The 19,025-nt window shown below is 34.9% G+C and overlaps 2 pseudogenes; both read left to right on the top strand.

Moving 5' to 3' along the window:
- Positions 1 to 238: 238 nt before the first annotated feature.
- On the top strand, positions 239 to 3,177 carry LOC105644181 (receptor-like protein kinase FERONIA pseudogene; annotated as a pseudogene).
- A 6,955-nt stretch (positions 3,178 to 10,132) lies between these two features.
- LOC149497142 (putative receptor-like protein kinase At5g39000 pseudogene) lies at positions 10,133 to 13,080 on the top strand (annotated as a pseudogene).
- The last annotated feature ends 5,945 nt before the right edge of the window (positions 13,081 to 19,025 follow it).

Here is a 19,025-nt window from a genome sequence, read left to right as displayed (position 1 = left end):
TAAATAAAAATAAAAATTTTTTATTAAAATATGTAAAAAAATTTCTAATTATATATTAAAAAAAATAAAATAAAAATAATTTTAAAAAATATTTATTTTCTCGATTTGATCTATGAATTTGATCTAAATAAATATAATTACAATAAAAAAATGGAAATGATTAAAGTATTATCATTTTCTTTCCGGTTAGAAAAAATTTCCTTTCATCGCGACTGTAAGGAAGTCAATCCCTTGCATTTTTACTTTTTTTTTTTATATATATTTTATATAGCTAAAAACGAAAAGCTTCTATGCATGCTCCACCACCTGTTTCCTCTCCGCACTTCTCTTCTTTCTCTCACAAGATGAGAAAAACCAATAACAAATATCTTCCCCTGCAAATCCCATCGATCTCTGCCGTTCTCTACTTTTTTCTCTTGCTCCACCAACTTACTATCCTCACCGCCGGAGATTCACCATCTCCTCTTATCGGCAACATAACTATTGATTGTGGCTCTACTAGTGCTCCAACTGCCGAAGGTGGTCGAATCTGGACTGCAGACACCGATTCGAAATTCTCCCTCCTGGATCCAACCAACGCATCAATAACATCCCCAGCTCCTAAAAATCCTACCTCTGGCGATCAAGTTCCTTATATAACTGCACGCCTCTCACGGTCCGATTTCACCTACACGTTACCGGTTACTCCAGGGCCAAAATTTATTCGCCTCTATTTTTACCCAGCTTCCTATGTCAGTTTCAGCAGCTCCACTGCATTCTTTTCTGTCAAAGCCGGTGGCTTCACTCTGCTTAGCAACTTCAGTGCCGCGCTTTATGCACAGGCTCATAACTTTGACACTTTTGTTAAGGAATTCAGCTTAAATGTAGAAGATGGTCAGATGTTGAACGTAACGTTCAGTCCAACTCCTAGTATGACTGGCGCATATGCTTTCATTAACGGACTTGAAATCGTATCTATACCTTCAAATCTTCTGTACAATGCAACCGGCGATCCAGAAATTAAATTTCTTGACAGGAGCGATCTAGGCAGCCTTGGAAGCAACACTGCTCTAGAAGTAACCTACCGGATAAATGTTGGAGGCGGTGACGTCTCACCTCTAAAGGATAATGGAATGTTTCGAAGCTGGACAGCTGATGATGAATATTTAACTATTGCAAAACCAAGTGCAATTCTTTATAATCTCACCCTTCATCTTAAATATGGCGATCTCAATAATATCGCTCGTTATGGTGCACCGGCCGAGGTGTATAAAACTGCAAGGTCAATGGGTGACAACAAGAGCACTAACGAGAAATATAATCTCACTTGGACGTTTCAGCTTGATTCTAATTTTACTTATCTTTTTAGACTTCATTTTTGTGAGTTTCAATCGCCAATAACTGAAATAGAGGACAGGGTTTTTTGGATTTACATAAACAATCAAACGGCAGATAGTGCCGATGTAATTAAATGGAGTGGGGGGAATGGATTTCCTATATTCAAAGATTATGGAGTAGCGATTGAACCCCAAGGAAACAAAAAGGTTCAAAATGTGTCTGTCGCATTGCATCCCAGGGTTGCTCTGACTTTATATTCTGATGCAATTTTGAATGGGATTGAAATCTTCAAAATGAGTAATATAGACAATAGCCTCGCCGGACCAAATCCTGACGTGAACTTAACAAGTGCACACACTACTGAAACTAATGGCCCCACGTCTTCAAATTCTAGCAATAACGGGACAAAAATTGGTGCCGTTATTGGTGGTACTGTATCAGGCCTTGCTATACTCTCTCTCCTACTTTTCTTGATTGGCCGGCGAAGAAGACTTGGAGTCAAGGACAGGGGTAATGGAGCAGCTTCATGGTTGGGCCCATTTTCTATTTCTTCTACCAAGACTCAGAGCTCATCAACTCTACCGGCTGATGTTTGTCGCCGGTTTTCACTCTCCGAGATTATAGATGCTACCAATAACTTTGACAATTTATTCATTATAGGCGTTGGAGGTTTTGGTAATGTCTACAAAGGCTTAATCAACAATGGGGCCAGTACTGTTGCAATCAAACGGCTGAATCCAGGGTCTGAACAGGGGGCACATGAGTTCAAGACAGAGATTGAGATGCTCTCTCAGCTTCGTCATCTTCATTTAGTCTCTTTAATTGGCTATTGCTATGAAGATAATGAAATGATACTTGTATATGATTACATGGCTCGAGGAACTCTTCGCGATCATCTCTACAAGACCGACAATCCTCCACTTCCATGGACTCAACGACTAGAGATATGCATTGGGGCAGCGCGGGGGTTATATTACCTTCATTCTGGGGCCAGCAACACAATTATTCATCGAGACGTCAAAACAACAAATATTTTGCTAGATGAGAAATGGGTTGCAAAGGTTTCAGATTTCGGATTATCCAAAATAGGTCCCAATAGCATGTCAAAGCCGCATATTAGTACTGTAGTGAAAGGAAGTTTTGGATATTTAGATCCTGAATATTTCCGGCTTCAGCGATTAACAGAAAAATCTGATGTATATTCATTTGGTGTTGTTTTATGTGAAGTGATATCTGCTAGACCGCCAGTGAATCGATCAACGGTCGATAATCCTGCAAGCTTAGCAGAATGGGCAAGGCGAAGCTATAGAAAGGGAAACTTTGATGAAATAGTGGATCCATATTTGCATGGAAAGATTTTACCTGATTGTTTGAGAAAATTTGCTGAAGTAGCAGTAAGTTGCTTGCATGAAAATGGAATGGACAGGCCATCAATGGGCGACGTGGTCTGGGGTCTTGAATTTGCACTACAGTTGCAGGAAACTGCTACCAAGCAAGGCGAGCTTCAAACTGGAAGTTACATTGACATGGAGAGTCCACTAAAAGGGTCCTCAGTTGCTGATAGCAGTGACGATTTGTTTAGTAGCGGCAGTGAACTTGTGATTGGTTCTCGGCTTAGTGGAATGACATTAATAAGCAGCAGTGATGAACAAAGTTTTATTAGTAACAATTCCGAGCAAGTAATGTCTGGTGCTGTATTTTCTGAGATCATCAACCCAAGAGCCCGATAAGAAATATTGTGTAATATTAATTAGCTTAGTTTAATATGGTGTAATGTTTGAGGAATTAGCTCATTAGGGTTTTCCAACTATATAGTAGTTTATATTTATCAATGCAAACGGTTTACTCTATTTCATTTTAGTAATTTTTCTTCTGTATATTCTTTAATAATTTTACTATAGTTTTTCAAAGAATTATCTTTCTGGATTGATTTGATTGATTCTGTTATTAGAAAGGAAGCACTGAAGATTTGATAATAATTTGTGTGGAAGGTTAAATTATTGGTTCCTCTATGATTGATCAGAGAATAGCTGTGAGCGATTAGCAATCCGGAAAATAACTGTGAAGTTGTCAATACAAAGTATTTTATAAATTTTGATCAATTTAATATTATAAGAACCATTTGCCATTTTCTCAAGGTCTGGGAATCTTTCTGAATAGCAAAAGTTGAATGCTTTTGATTGGATTTTAACTATTGAGAAAACAATTAAGAGGGATTACCTAATTCTTGATTAAAAATTCTTCTTTAGAGTCGAAAAATCTAAAATTAAATGAACAAAAAAAAATTTTTCACTGCTAATTGGACTGTCTTAAGAACACAAAAGGTATTTTTTCTTTAAAAAAAAAAATTTTAAAATTGATGTGGTGTGAATGTCGTTTTGTGTAGATATATCTTTTTTTTCCTTTTTATAAGGGTAGATTATTCTACCTTCAAAGATTCCTCAAGATATTTTTTCTTACTTGTCAATTTATTGAAACTCAACCAGAAATTAATGTACTATCAATATTTTTTTTATCCAATGGAAATGCTTCAAATATCTGAATTGATGAAGCAATTATATTCTGGCGGTAACATCTATTGGACAACAGAGGAAGTGTAATCAGCGTCAATTTTTATTTTTGTGCAAGTTGCATTGACCCGGAGAGCTTTACAAGTCTTCGTCTGCCGTAGGAAATTGGGTCCAGACTTTTCCAATCAGCTTGATGGAATGGGTTGGGTGGGTGGAAGCTATAGCCTACATATAAAAAGGAGATACGAGAAGAAGTAAGGACAATTGACGCGTTAATTTCCAGTCGTTTCAGATAAGATGAAGCATGCGTACGATATTAATTCGTTGGTTGGAATGTCTATTTTTCCACTAAAATGACAACTGAACTAAGGGGTCATATGAATGTGTTTTAGGAATACAAATTCACTTTTTTAGTTTTATTGAATTAGAAAAATGGATTCAGAATATGTCCAAGGAGGCAAGGACTTTTCCAAGTCTTGCATGCATGCTCCTACCACTTCCGGGCTAAGATTTTCCGATCTTTGATTGGAACTAATGGAAAAAAAGTAGGTAGGCACAGTACTGTCCCTTGTCTTCAGGCCAACGATAAAATTTATGAACCAAGTTGCTAGGTAGGTCTACTGTCCCTCCATTAAAAGACAATCAACAAGTGAATGATTAGATCCTTAGAACGACTTCATCAAAAGGTTGCGCCAAAACTGTCACTGCTTAAGCTTTGTGCAAGTCTCTGTTTGCCCCAAATTCCTTTTCAAGTTAGAAAAAATGATTCTGCCTAAACAAAAGAACTCTGTTGAGTCCTGCCAACGACTTTCTACGAGTCTTCCTCCAACCATTATTATTGACGAATATGGCCGCCATGATATTTACTTCTTCTGCTCATGTAGTTACACGTTACAGCGGGTCCAGCAGAGATATGTTCAGCTATGCAAATTTTACACTCCCCCCAAAATAAGTTAAAACTGTTGGATTTAATAGCTTCCAAGTACTTATATCTAGCTATCATATTTGTGTCTTTGCTATTACTCTGAATCTGATCTTGTGGCTCTTTAATCATTGCATTTTTCGCTGAATAACATAGCATCACAAAAGCAATTAGTTGAAACTTGGATTTCTTTTTATATTGCATTAATGTAACAGGCTAAATGAAGGAGAAAGTTTTCCTCCTGCCCACAATGTAGCAGCTTGTAATGTTACATAAACAATAAAAATGTTCTGAAATGGTATCACTTAAGGGATGTAGCTGTGATTTATATCAAAAAAGAAAATTTTTTAGATACATATAAAAATTTAAAACAGAGGGCTTTAAAATGATTTTTTTTCTTGTAATATATATATATTTGATTCATCAAAGGCAGAGGATTGGCCATTAATATTCTGTGATTATAGGGCATATAATAATATAAATGATTGAATAAATTTATAAAATTATGACCGATAATATGTGGATACTTAATAATAACAAGAGACACATCTTATCAGTAAAAAGAAAAGGTATGTGCACATTTCAAGATTTTGGGCTATTAGCCCATTACAGAAAAAAGACAATAAATAAAGCGTGGTACCTCTAGACCACATCAAGGTTTCGCAAGTGTATTTTCAGCTTTGACAAAAATTAAACAAATGTTCGCTCAGGGTGTAACTCAAAACTTATATGTGCCTTTATATTTGTAACCATCAACAGATATGGGATATTGTAAGATGATCAAAGGGAAAAATCTTCAATCCGAATACAATAATCTCTCCCTTTCTTTATAACAGAATAATGAGAACCATAATCAAAGTTCGTCTAGATAACAGTTGGATTTTCAATTCCATCCATCCATGCATTCTTCTGCAAATTTTATGGTACTTTGTCTTCCCCTGTTTTTCTAGAGATGTTGTTGTCATATCTCTAACCTATAACTCCACCCTCAAATTCTCAAAAAGATGGATTAAGAAAATATTGCCATTTTTTGTTGATCAAACTTGGTGTTCACAGAAGTTAAAATGCTTTCTCAGCTTCAACACCTTCACTTGGTTCCTCTAATAGCTTATTACAATCAACAACATGAACTGATACTGTTGACGGGTCTAATTTGGGAATCCACTTTAATGTCTCTCCAGAAGTTGTGTCATGTTTAAAAATAAAAACACCACCAGTAATTATGAGATTACAACAAGTTTTCAATTGACAATAGCTGTAACAGATACTATTGTGATTACAAAATTAAGAGCAGCAGAGAAGCAAGAAGAAGATTGATATTCTCGCTAAAAAATTAAGTGTTTTAATTGAATTGAATTGAATAAGACTTTTTTTTTTAATTCTAAATATTACCAATAAAAGTTGGAAAATTCAATTAATATATTTATATTCATTATATGGTATTGTATTGATTTTAATTATTTATTAAGCAGTACTTTTAAAATTAAAATATAATTTTTAAATTTATTTTAGTATGATTTCATTAATTAATTTTAAATTATAAAATAATTATTTTTTAATTTTGGATTTATAAAATTAAAATATATTTTATAATAGTTTAGATTATTTATTTATAATGTTTGGATATATAATTTTATTTATTATGAATTTTGCAAAAATGTTACAAAAATAATTACATTTAAGAATACTATCAATCTATAATACAACTGAATTCAACAAATATGTTGAAAATATAATTATTAAATGTTAATTTAAAAATATAAAAACTAAATATGCTATAAATAAAAATCCAGAATGCAGACATTTACGCTCGAACTTTAGTTGTTAGGTTGTTTATTTAAGGTTATCCAAATCTAGTGAATTTATAGAATTTCTTTTTTTTTTTTCCTTAAAAAATTTAGCTTCGTGTTATTTGCTATATTCAGGTTAAAATTAGAGACAAAAACATATAACTGAATGAATAGAAAAGAAGTCGTAAGTAAGACCTGACCTATCCCTAACCTGAGGTTGGGCAACTGGATGAGCTGGTAAATATTTTCTTGCTGGGTCGAGTATAGATTTTTTTAGAATCTGACGCATCAAGTTGATTGAAATGTTCAATTGTTGGTTATGAAAACTCAGTGCAGGGCCAAAAAACGCGTTACAGAGAAGGTTTGATTGAGAAATGACTATATATCACTTTTATATGCAAGGTGACTTTCTTCGAACCTCGCTTGACCAAGTCTCTTTAATTCGGTGTTTGTAAGTACTAAATCTCAGAAACACAAGAACCACTTATTAGTCTTACAGAAGTTGGAGTAGAATTTACGCTCGTAGGCAAAATTTCAGCACAATCATCGGCATAAAACGCCAAATTTGTCATGATAATTGAATGTCAATTCTTGGTTACATGGTCCCAAATCCAGAGGGGACTAATTTGTATTTATTTGCGCCTTCGTTTGAGGGAAACTTAGTGGAATTGTGGAAAGCTCTTAACTTGTCAACGGAAGATGCTATTTGTTTCTATTTTATTTTATTTTTGAACAGAACGAAAATAAATTTCAGATAATAAGATGATAGTGCCAGAGTATAGGATATTGTTTATTGCAAACTATATTAAATATTTTTCTTTTTTAAGGAAAGTAATATATGTATATTATCTGGAAAAGACTCGGTCAACCCAGTAAACAGAGTCCTTGTTTACATATCATCCCAAGTTTCAGCTCTGGTTTCTGATAAGCTGCTGTTGGTTTTATAACAGTCTCCTTACACAGGTGCAAGGAAAAAACAAGAAAATGAAGATTGAAGAATGGGTTTGGTTCCTTTCAAGTGTCTTGATTGTTTTGATCATCACAGACGTTGCTGTAGCAGAGCCTCTAAAAGGGAACGCAAGCTATGGAGATTTATCGATGGAATATTCAGATGATGTCTGTCCAAGTCCTTTAATTAATCCTTCCACGTCTGTGGCATATATAACTTATGGAAGTTTACAAAAGCCACCATTTTGCAGTCAAGCTAAATATGGCAATTGCCTCGGACCTCCCACTAAGAAAATTCGACCTTGTAGTACTTACGATCGATGCAGAAGATTTGGCAGTGGGAATTAACAAGAGGCTTATGGCCTGCAGGTTTGAATAATTTCCCATTGTAATTACGAATATGGCAATGAAATTTCCGCAAATTATCGTGTTTGATTATTGTTAAGAAGAGAAGAACATTTCCCGCTTATGCTTGCTCAGTTTTTTTATCCTATTTCATTTGAATTCATGACCTCACAGCGATGGAGACACTTGAGAATAATTGAAGCTTAGTTTTTACTCGACTTTTTTATTCTTCTGTGGCATTTCCATTATTATCTGTTTGGTTTTCTGGTTTCTATTGATAGCAAATTCTTGAAGGTTTCATAAATTCTCCGGCTATCGTGCAGAGCAGATACTCGTAAAGAAACCAGTTCATTCTCTAATTAAAATTTCTGATTTTATACACCTTATTGAAAGGATCTTTTTTTCCCCCGAAATTCTTAACTTGTTGTCACAAAGGAATTTCTTAATCGGGCAATTAATTGCTAATTGTATTGTTAAAAGCAAACTGCGTCTCCTTAAAAATTATCAATTCATAGTTGATAAGTACGTTTACTTCTTATACTATTGATGGACATTTCCGTAAAGTAAGTTGAAAATATAGCTTATATAACTAATTCAACTGTAAAATAAATTATATTTTAGAAAAAGAATAATTTTATAGAATTATTAAAATGTTAAAACTATGAAGTTAAAAATTAAGGAAAAAAAATAATTATATAAACTTAAACTTGAATTGGCTCTAAACCGTTGTATTTTAGTTCTTAGCAACAAGAACTTCAAACCAGATAGCCAGATCTTGTTATGAATTAATAGGATAATTGGCTCAGTTCTAACCTGAAATTAACCTTTTTTAGATTTTTAACTTTTTAAGTGTATTTAAAAAAAAATCTTAAGTGTATTTTTACTAAAATTTTATTTAGATTTTTAGAGGTGTATAGAATAGAGTAAGTGATTATCATTTTGAAAATAAAAATAGAAAATTTATGGTTCGAACCAGATTGGAACTGCCAGTTTTGGATCGATTCAGGTTCAGATTTTAACATTCACATGAATTTTAACCAGTTCTTAAATCGCCAATTCCAATTCAAAACTTTAAACTGATAATTCGATCTGATTCCGATTCATCTACGGTATGATTCACTTCCGATTCAGTTTCGGTTCAAAATGAACTGGTAGCTATGCGTTACTGAAAATTTAAAATGAGTTATTAATTATTAATGTTTTACTTTATTTCATTTTCTAGATTATTATAATTACTCTTTTTTTTTTTCCCAGAATCCAAAAAAGTATTATAAGTAATTTTCAGGGACAATTTGAGAGAAGAGAAATAACTATAAGACAATAATTTTTTTTAGAATTATAATTCATTAATAATTTGTAATCTATAATATATATAAATACGGAAATGATGTACTAGAATTTCTGATAGCACTCATAATATATATTTTGTTAGTTGATTAGATATAATTTATTTGAAATTATTCTTCAAATAAATAAATTAGATAAGTAAGCATTTCAAAATTACGTTTTTTATTTTTTTTAATTTATTTTTCAATAAATATATCATAAAGAGACATTTAAAAATTTTTATATTTTATTTTTCAAATTTATTTTTTATTCATGGGAACTAAAAATTATTTTTTATTAACTATTTTGCTGATGAGAGAGATAGAAAAGAAAAAAAATATCATTTTTATTAATATTTTTTATATTTTTAAAATTTGATTGGATATATTAAATTCTCAAATAGAATATGTATAATTTCCAAAATTTAAATTTTTACTTTTTAAAGTTTATTTTTAAATAGAACAAATATACATGGGATGACAAATAGTTAAAAATTTAAAATTTAAAAATATATATAATATTTTTTTATATATTTTATTTTTATATCTATATATCAATATAAAATTAGAATAAAAAAAAATATATAAACCTCAACTTGATACTCTCTTTTCTCAACATTTTATTTTCTCTTTTTTTACAAATTTTAAAAATAATTACATTGTCTTTTATAAAATTTTGATTGGATGACTAATTTACTTATTATATAATTAATTAATTAATATATATTCAAAGATATATCATTAAATTATTAAAAAGTATCTTTCATATTATATTTTTATATATTTTTTTTCCTTTAACCAAGTTAATCCATAATTCAATGGATATATCATGCTACAATTTTTTTTTTTTTTGTTTTTTTAAAGTAGAAAGCAAATTTACTATTAAACGTTAATTGTACGTTTAAATTACCATTTCTCGCAGAAAATGAGTGCAGACTTTTGCAGCTAATTTTACCCTTTTTTTTTTTTTTTTTAATTGGAAAGTTGATGTAAACTTCTTCCCTTTATTCCTATCGTTGCCGATCGCCATAAACAAATGGTTGGATCTAAAAGATATTAAATTTCACACTATCCATGGGCTTCATAATTGCCTCACTCTCTCTTATCTTGACAAAATTAATTTCTCTTGCATCTCTCTTCATAATCCTTCTCCCTTGCATCACAGCCGTTCACAGCTTGCCGCCATATACTCCAGCAGACATTATCCTTCTCAACTGTGGTGCGTCCTCTCTCACAACATCACCCGACGGCCGAAATTGGGCTAGCGATGCCCGATCCAAATTCGGTGCCTCTAACTCTCAGAACTCATCATTTGCTTTCAAAGCCTCCCGACAAGATACATCTGTGACCCAAGTCCCTTACATGACAGCCCGTATTTTTCTATCCAAATTCACCTACAGCTTTCCTGTCTCACTTGGCTCAAAATTTGTTCGTCTCTACTTCTATCCTGTTGCTTACTCCAATCTTGATATCTCCAAATCCTTCTTCTCCGTTGAAGCCAATGACTACACACTTCTAAGCAACTTTAGCGCTTTTCTTACGGTTTCAGCCATGCAGCCTCCAGCTGCTGCCATTGTGAAAGAGTTTGTCGTTACTATTCAGGAAAAACAGATGCTTAACGTAACTTTTAATCCATCTCTGAAATCTTTTGCCTTCATAAACGGTATTGAAATCATTTCAATGCCAGAGGGTCTTTATATACACGGAAATGATAGCCCGCTGGTAAATGTTGGCATTGACTATCCCTTCTATTTGGATAATACAACCGCTCTTGAGACTGTTTATCGGTTAAATGTTGGAGGACGGGATATTGACGGTTCAGGTGACACCGGAATGTACAGGAAATGGGTTCAAGACTCTAATTATATTTTTGGTGCTGCATTTGGAGTGGTGTCTATTTCTAAGGTTAAGATAAATTATACGAAGACTACTCCTGCTTGGGTCGCTCCTGTATTGGTGTATATTACTATGCGTTCAATGGGACCTCAACGAAAAGTTAACATTAAATACAATCTCACTTGGATATTCCCCGTTGATACTGGATTCAACTATCTTGTTCGTCTCCACTTTTGTGAGACTCGACTAGAGGTTACCTGTGCGCGTCAACTGGTATTCTCCATATTCATCAATAATAAAACAGCGGGAGGTCAAGCAGATGTAATATACTGGAGCGGTGGTAAAGGTGTTCCAGTGTACAAAGACCACGTCATATGGATTCCAGCAGGAAGCCCTAGCAAGCAGGACTTGTGGCTCGCTTTACACCCATCTGATGAGTTTGAGTTTGCTGACGCAAACTTGAACGGCTTGGAGATATTCAAGTTGAATAATTCAAAGGGTAGTTTAGCAGGGCCAAACTCTGAACCAATACCAGTTCAGACACCACCAGTCCAGCAACCAAAATTATTAGAAAGAACAAAAAGAAAAAACGTAAAGAAAGAAACAATTTTAATTGGACCAGTATTTGGTGGTGTATTATTTCTTGCTTTTATCATTTGTTTCTTTGTTTTTAATCAGAGGAGGAGAGGAAAGAAGGACTCGATTATTACCAAGGCCAAATCCTTTCGAGTCCCTTTTCCTCACACTTCAAGATCCACGACCAGAAATTCTGCTCCAAATCCTTCTAATCAATTCCGTCGGTTCTCAATTTTCGAAATTGAAGTAGCCACATCCAAATTCGACGACGAATTCGTTATTGGCTCCGGTGGATTTGGAAATGTCTACAAAGGATCCATCGATGATGGCGCCTTTACTGTCGCAATCAAGCGATTACATTCATCATCAAAACAGGGAGCTCGCGAGTTCAAAACAGAAATCCAGATGCTTTCCAAGCTCCGTCACACGCATCTTGTGTCTCTAATAGGATACTGTGATGATCCAGGCGAGATGATTCTAGTATACGAGTTCATGCACCGCGGGACTCTCCGTGATCATCTCTACAAAACCAAAAACCCTCCTCTTCCATGGAAGCAAAGACTACAGATCTGCATCGGAGCTGCACATGGACTGCATCATCTCCATACAGGTGCGAAACACCCGATCATTCACCGCGACGTCAAGTCAACGAACATACTGATAGATGAGAACTGGGTGGCTAAAGTTTCTGACTTTGGCTTGTCAAGAATGGGTCCCACTAGCCAGTCCCAAACTCACGTCAGCACTGTTGTCAGGGGTAGTATTGGGTATGTAGATCCAGAGTATTATCGTAGGCAACACCTCACTGAAAAATCTGACGTGTACTCGTTCGGAGTTGTTCTATTGGAGATATTATGTGCTAGGCCACCTGTAATTCCAGGATTGCCCAAAGAGCAAGCGAATTTAGCTGATTGGGCTAGAATCTGCTATAGAAGAGGTGTACTCGATCGAATAATGGACCCGCACTTGAGAGGTGATGCTGATCCTGCCTGTTTGGAGAAATTTGGAGAGATTGCGGAGAGCTGTTTGCGTGACAATGGAGCACAAAGACCGGCAATGAGCGGCGTGATATGTGAGCTGGAGTTAGCATTGCAGCTTCAAGAGACGGCAGAGAAGAGTAGAAATAGTAGTGTTGAGAGTGTGGGTGAAGAGCAGGAAAGTCCATTGTTGTTGCGTGGGGAAGCTGTTGTAACTACTGATGATGATGATATATTTAGCGTTTCAGGCGAACAAAAGGAGGACTCCAAGAGCACAGTTAGCAGTGGTGAAGGGAGTGCTGCTAAACTTGATCCTGTTGGATTTAAGTCTAAGTCTGTATTTTCGGAAATTATGAATCAAATGGGAAGATGAAAATTGTAGTTAAATCCAATTGATTTAAGTCTCTGGTATGCTTATTACAGTCTATCAAATTTTGCATGGTTTTAGAAAGGAATCCTGAGAGTAAATGCTGATGATCTTTTTCCAATTTGTAGTTACTATAAGAATGGAAAAAATTTGTTTATACTCGACAATGTGCTGTTACAGACAATAAGACCTGCTCTGTTTTTGATTTCTTAAAAAATTTGTTTCCCGGTTACTGGGCTTTTAGTTGTTTGAAAGAATTGCAATTGGATAAATATGGAGACTAAGATCATTACCGCTGCTCTATTCTGCTAGTTTGAATATTTTCTTAAAATTTAAGCATTTCTATGTAATTATACTATTTCTAAATAATGTACTATCTAGATTTTAATTAATATAATTAATAGTTTGATATGGATTTCTCTCCAATGATATAATTAATCCAACTTCTTAAGATCTGCATTGCTCTGTTTGTGAAGGGTATAATTATACTATTTTGTTGTCATTGTCGTTATAGCTAATCTATTCACCAGGTCTTCCGCAGTTCTTTATTTAATTTGTATTCAACAAGGTCTTTTTAAAATCCTATGGATGACTTTCTACATACTAGAAGTCTTCTTGCCCGACCCATTTTGTCGATGTTACATATTTTGTCCAACCACAATTAGACCTTACGGTCAGCCCCTTACTTTCTGAGCACGTACCACTTGATTAAATGATAGTGCCAAAACTTGTCAACATTGAAGACTTGTTCAAGTCTTTGTTTACTCCCAAAAATGCTTTTTAAGTTAACAATTAACAGTTCTTCAAAACAAGAAAAAAGAGACTTTGGTATACATGTTGCAAAAGCTCTGAGCTTGTGACTTCAGTAATTTGGATAAAAGAAAAGGGTGTGTCTGATGGTGATGAATTATATTCTCTGATTGAATAATAAATTATATCTAGTTTTATTATGATAAAAAATCAATTATTTAACATTTTTCTTAAAAAAAATTAGTAGAATTTTTTATCACTTAAATTTAATTTTTATTTAACTAGTGCGAATACAGGAATTGGAGATATAGATCACCATATGCACAGTCAGGAGTGAATTGGTATATTATATTGTCAATATCTCTATATATTGTATATTTTCTCATATATTTATCACATGATTAATTAATGGCAGTCAATTATTAGCTTAGTGCAAGTATTTTTCTTATGCCCCTAAACCTTTACAAGTATTTGGAACATACGGAAAGAAATTAAATTCAAAATCCAAAACACAACATCCATGGGCTTCATAAATGTCTCAGTTTGTTCTTTGTTCTCTGTCTTTCTAATCTTGACAAAATTAATTTCTCGTGCATCTCTCTTTATAAATTTTCTCCCATGCATCACTGCTATTAACAACTCGACGCCGTATGATCCAACAGAAATCTTCCTGCTCAACTGTGGCGCATCCTTCGACACTACATCACTGGATGGAAGAAATTGGGTTAGCGATTTCAACTCCAAATTTCTAGCCTTTAATTCTCAAATCTCTTCACTTGAGTATACAGCCTCCCTTCAAGATCCCTCTGTAACTTGTTAGATTTCTGGCATTTCAGTTCCAGCATACTGTTAATATTTTTCTGTTATTTCTTTTTTTTTACAGCATCAAATGGTGGAGTTAGTGGCTTAAGTTAGTGGCTGTTTTTTAGCTCTTAGTTGTAGATTTTTTATTCAGTTTTTATCCACCTTATGAGTGGCTTCTAAATAGGAAGTTTGTTATTTTCATTCTTGTATAAATTCTGCAGTATTCTTCAATGAAAAATATGCTGGAATTCTCTATCAATCTCATAAGATTTAATCTGTAAATTCTCCACTGTAGTTTGTTTTAACAGTGGTATCAGAGCAGTTTATCTTACGGGACCAAACTACAACCAAAGTTTTTTTAATCCAAAACTCCAAATGGCATCCAGCAGCCAATCTTTAAACCCGCCTATCATCTTAACTGGTCAAAATTATCACATTTGGTCAGTGAAGATGCAAGCTTTCTTGGAAGCCTTTGATCTATGGGAATCTGTAACAGAGGATAAACCAATTCCTTCTCTACCAGCAAACCCCACCTTAGCACAAATCAAATCCAACAGTGAAGAAAAAGCAAAGAAATCTAGAGCCAAGTCAGTTATTCAAAATTCAGTAGCAGATTCTGTGTTCTACCGAATTATGGCTTGCAAAACTGCAAAGGAGGCTTGGGACAGGTTGAAGGAAGAATACCAAGGCAGTGATAGAACACGTCAAATGCAAGTTTTGAACTTGAAAAGGGAATTTGAGTCGTTGAACATGTTGGAGGATGAAACAATCAGTAAGTATGCCGATCGAATTTCTTTGATTGTTAATAACATAAGATTGCTTGGTGAAGATTTCTCAGATACAAGAATTGTGGAAAAAGTTCTTGTGACTCTTCCAGAGAGGTTTGAATCCAAGATTTCTTCTCTTGAAGAGTCCAAGGACCTAAGTACGATTTCATTAGGTGAACTAATGAGTGCACTTCAAGCGCAAGAGCAAAGAAGGAATATGAGGCAGGAGAGATTCACCGAAGGAGCTTTCTCTATGCAAAAGCAAAACTCTTATAAGGGGAAACATCATCCCAACCAGAAAAATAAGGGCAAGCACGATGGTGGAAATTGCAGTGAAGGGTCAAAGAAACTGTTTCCTTCTTGCAAACACTGCAAAAAAACAACACATCTTGAGAAATATTGCTGGTGGAGACCTGATGCTGTATGTGGCAGTTGTAAGCAGATTGGGCATGTTTCCAAAGTCTGCAAATCCAAAAACAAAGGCTCAAAACCTTCTCAAGCTCAAATGGCAGACGAAAATAATGCACAGGAGGAGCAACTTTTTGCAGTTTCTTGCTTCTCAATGAATGACTTCTCTGATGCATGGCTTATCGACAGTGGCTGCACTCATCACTTGTGCAATGATGCAGAGATGTTCAGGACTCTTGATGTTACCTACAAATCCAAAGTAAAGGTGGGAAATGGAGAATTCCTAGAAGTCAAAGGAAGAGGATTAGTGGTTGTCTTAACAAAATCAGGTATCAAAACCATTCCAGATGTTTTGTACATACCTGAAATTAGCCAAAATTTGCTAAGTGTTGGGCAAATGCTTGAAAAAAATTATTCACTTCTTTTTAAGGATGACAAATGCATTGTTTTTGATCCTTCTGGAGTTGAATTATTTAGTGTGAACATGAAAAATAGAAGTTTTGTGGTAAATTGGGAGAAAGCATCTGAGAAAGCTTACACAAGTGCTTCACATTCAATTACAAACTTATGGCATAAAAGGCTGGGACATTTCAATCAAAGAACAATTGCTGAAATGAACAAGAAGGGTCTGGTGGAAGATATGCCTGAAATTTCCTATGATACTCAAGTTTGTGAGATCTGTCAGCAAGGGAAGCAATCGAAGCTACCATTTCAAACAAATCAGGCATGGAGAGCAAATCAAAAACTTCAACTCGTCCACACTGATGTGTGTGGTCCGATGACAACCAAGTCCTTGAGTGGTAACAATTATTTTCTCCTATTTATTGACGACTGCACCAGGATGTGTTGGGTTTATTTCATTAAACTCAAAAGTGAAGTCTTTGATGTGTTTAAACAATTTAAAGCTTTAGTAGAGAATCAATGTAATCTTAAAATTAAAGCTTTAAGGTCTGACAATGGTGGAGAATATACTTCTCGCCAGTTTGCTGAATTTTGTAAAAGTGCAGGCATTGAACATCAATTGACTGTACCTTACACTCCGCAACAAAATGGGGTGTCTGAAAGGAAGAATAGGACAGTAATGGAGATGGCCAGGTGTCTTTTAATTGAGAAACACATGCCAAACCAATTCTGGGCAGAGGCAGTCAATACATCTGTCTATTTATTAAATAGACTTCCCACAAAAGCTTTGCAAGACAAGACTCCTTATGAAGCTTGGTATGACCACAAGCCAACAGTACATCATATCAGAATCTTTGGGTGTATATGTTATTATCAAGTCTCTGAATCAAAAAGAAGCAAGCTAGACAACAGGGCTGAAAAAGGCATTTTCATGGGCTATGGTTCATCGTGTAAAGGGTACAGAATTTTCTGCTTGAAAACTGAAAAAATAATTTTGAGCAGAGATGTAAAGTTTGATGAGGCTGCTGTTTGGTGTTGGGAGAATCAAAAGGATACTCAAGCTAATCTCTTTCCAAAAGAGCAACCTCAACTTGTAGCAGATGATTTGGTGGATGACTTACCGGTGAGAGGTACAAAGTCCTTAGAGGACGTTTATGAAAGGTGTAGCTTAGTTGTCAATGAACCAACAAGCTACGATGAAGCACAAGAATTTCAAGCATGGAGGAGAGCTATGCAAGCTGAATTAGAAATGATCAACAAGAATGAGACATGGCAGCTAGTTGATAGGCCAGCAAATCGCAAGGTGATTGGTGTAAAGTGGGTCTTTAAGACCAAATTTAATTCTGATGGTTCAGTTTGTAAGCATAAAGCCAGATTGGTGGTGAAGGGATATGCACAGCAATATGGGGTGGATTACCAAGAAACTTTTGCTCCAGTAGCAAGGTATGACACAATCAAACTCCTTCTTGCTTTTGCTGCTCACAATTCATGGCAAATTCACCAACTTGATGTCAAATCAGCATTTCTGAATGGGTTTCTCAATGAAGAGATTTTTGTAGAGCAACCTGATGGTTTTTTAATTCCTGGTAAAGAGGATCAAGTTTATCTTCTAAAGAAAGCTTTGTATGGCTTAAAACAAGCTCCAAGAGCTTGGTATGAAAGGATGGACAATCATCTCATGCAACTTGGCTTTAGCAGAAGTCAAAGTGAAGCTACCTTGTATGTAAGAAATACAGATGATGAGTGTTTAGTTGTTTCAATTTATGTTGATGACATGCTTGTGACAGGTAGCAAACTTGAACTCATTCAAAAGTTCAAGAATGAAATGGAGAAAGTCTTTGAGATGACTGATCTTGGAATCATGAAATACTTTCTTGGGATGGAGGTGCTGCAAACTAATGATGGTTTTTTTATAAGTCAGCAGAAATACATTTCTGATATTTTATACAGGTTTAAAATGCAAGATTGCAAACCTGTAAGCACTCCAATTTCTACTGGTTTAAAGCTAGGCAAGGATGAAAATGCTGAAAAAGTAGATGCAAGCCTCTATAGAAGTTTAATTGGTAGTCTTCTGTACCTTACAGCTAGCAGACCTGACATTCTATTTGCTGTAAGTTTACTCTCTAGGTTCATGCATTCACCTAGGGAAACCCACTTTACAGCTGCCAAAAGGGTGTTAAGGTATATAAAAGGAACCAGCACATTTGGGATGTTCTTTGCAGCAGTTGCAGGGGAGAATTTGAAGTTGGTTGGTTACTGTGACAGCGATTGGGGTGGCTGTATTGAAGACTCAAGAAGCACTTCTGGATACTTATTTTCATTGGGCACAAGTTTTTTCAGTTGGAGCTCAAAAAAACAAGAAACTACAGCTCAATCAACAGCAGAAGCAGAGTACATTGCTGCTGCCTCTGCTGTAAACCAGGCTATTTGGCTAAGGAAGATGCTAAAAGATTTGCAGTGTGAGCAGACAGAAGCTACAAAGATCATGTGTGATAATATTTCAGCAGTTTCAATCTCCAAAAACCCAGTGTTTCATGGTCGAACGAAGCATATCAAAATTAAGTTTCATTTTATCAGAGAAGTTCAACAATCTAACGAAGTGCTACTTGTACATTGCTCATCTGAAAATCAGCTTGCAGACATTTTTACCAAGGCCATTCCTAAGGAGAGATTTGAAGACTTGAGACAAAGAATTGGTGTTTGTCACCGAAATGCCATGGAGGAGTGTTAGATTTCTGGCATTTCAGTTCCAGCATACTGTTAATATTTTTCTGTTATTTCTTTTTTTTTACAGCATCAAATGGTGGAGTTAGTGGCTTAAGTTAGTGGCTGTTTTTTAGCTCTTAGTTGCAGATTTTTTATTCAGTTTTTATCCACCTTATGAGTGGCTTCTAAATAGGAAGTTTGTTATTTTCATTCTTGTATAAATTCTGCAGTATTCTTCAATGAAAAATATGCTGGAATTCTCTATCAATCTCATA

This window comes from Jatropha curcas, chromosome 4 (genome assembly GCF_041381405.1).
Source record: "Jatropha curcas cultivar XTBG-Jc1 chromosome 4, XTBG_Jcur_1.0, whole genome shotgun sequence".
Taxonomy (NCBI): domain Eukaryota; kingdom Viridiplantae; phylum Streptophyta; class Magnoliopsida; order Malpighiales; family Euphorbiaceae; genus Jatropha; species Jatropha curcas.
The sequence above is the reverse complement of the archived record's forward strand: the minus strand, read 5'-3'. Positions and strand labels throughout refer to the sequence as shown.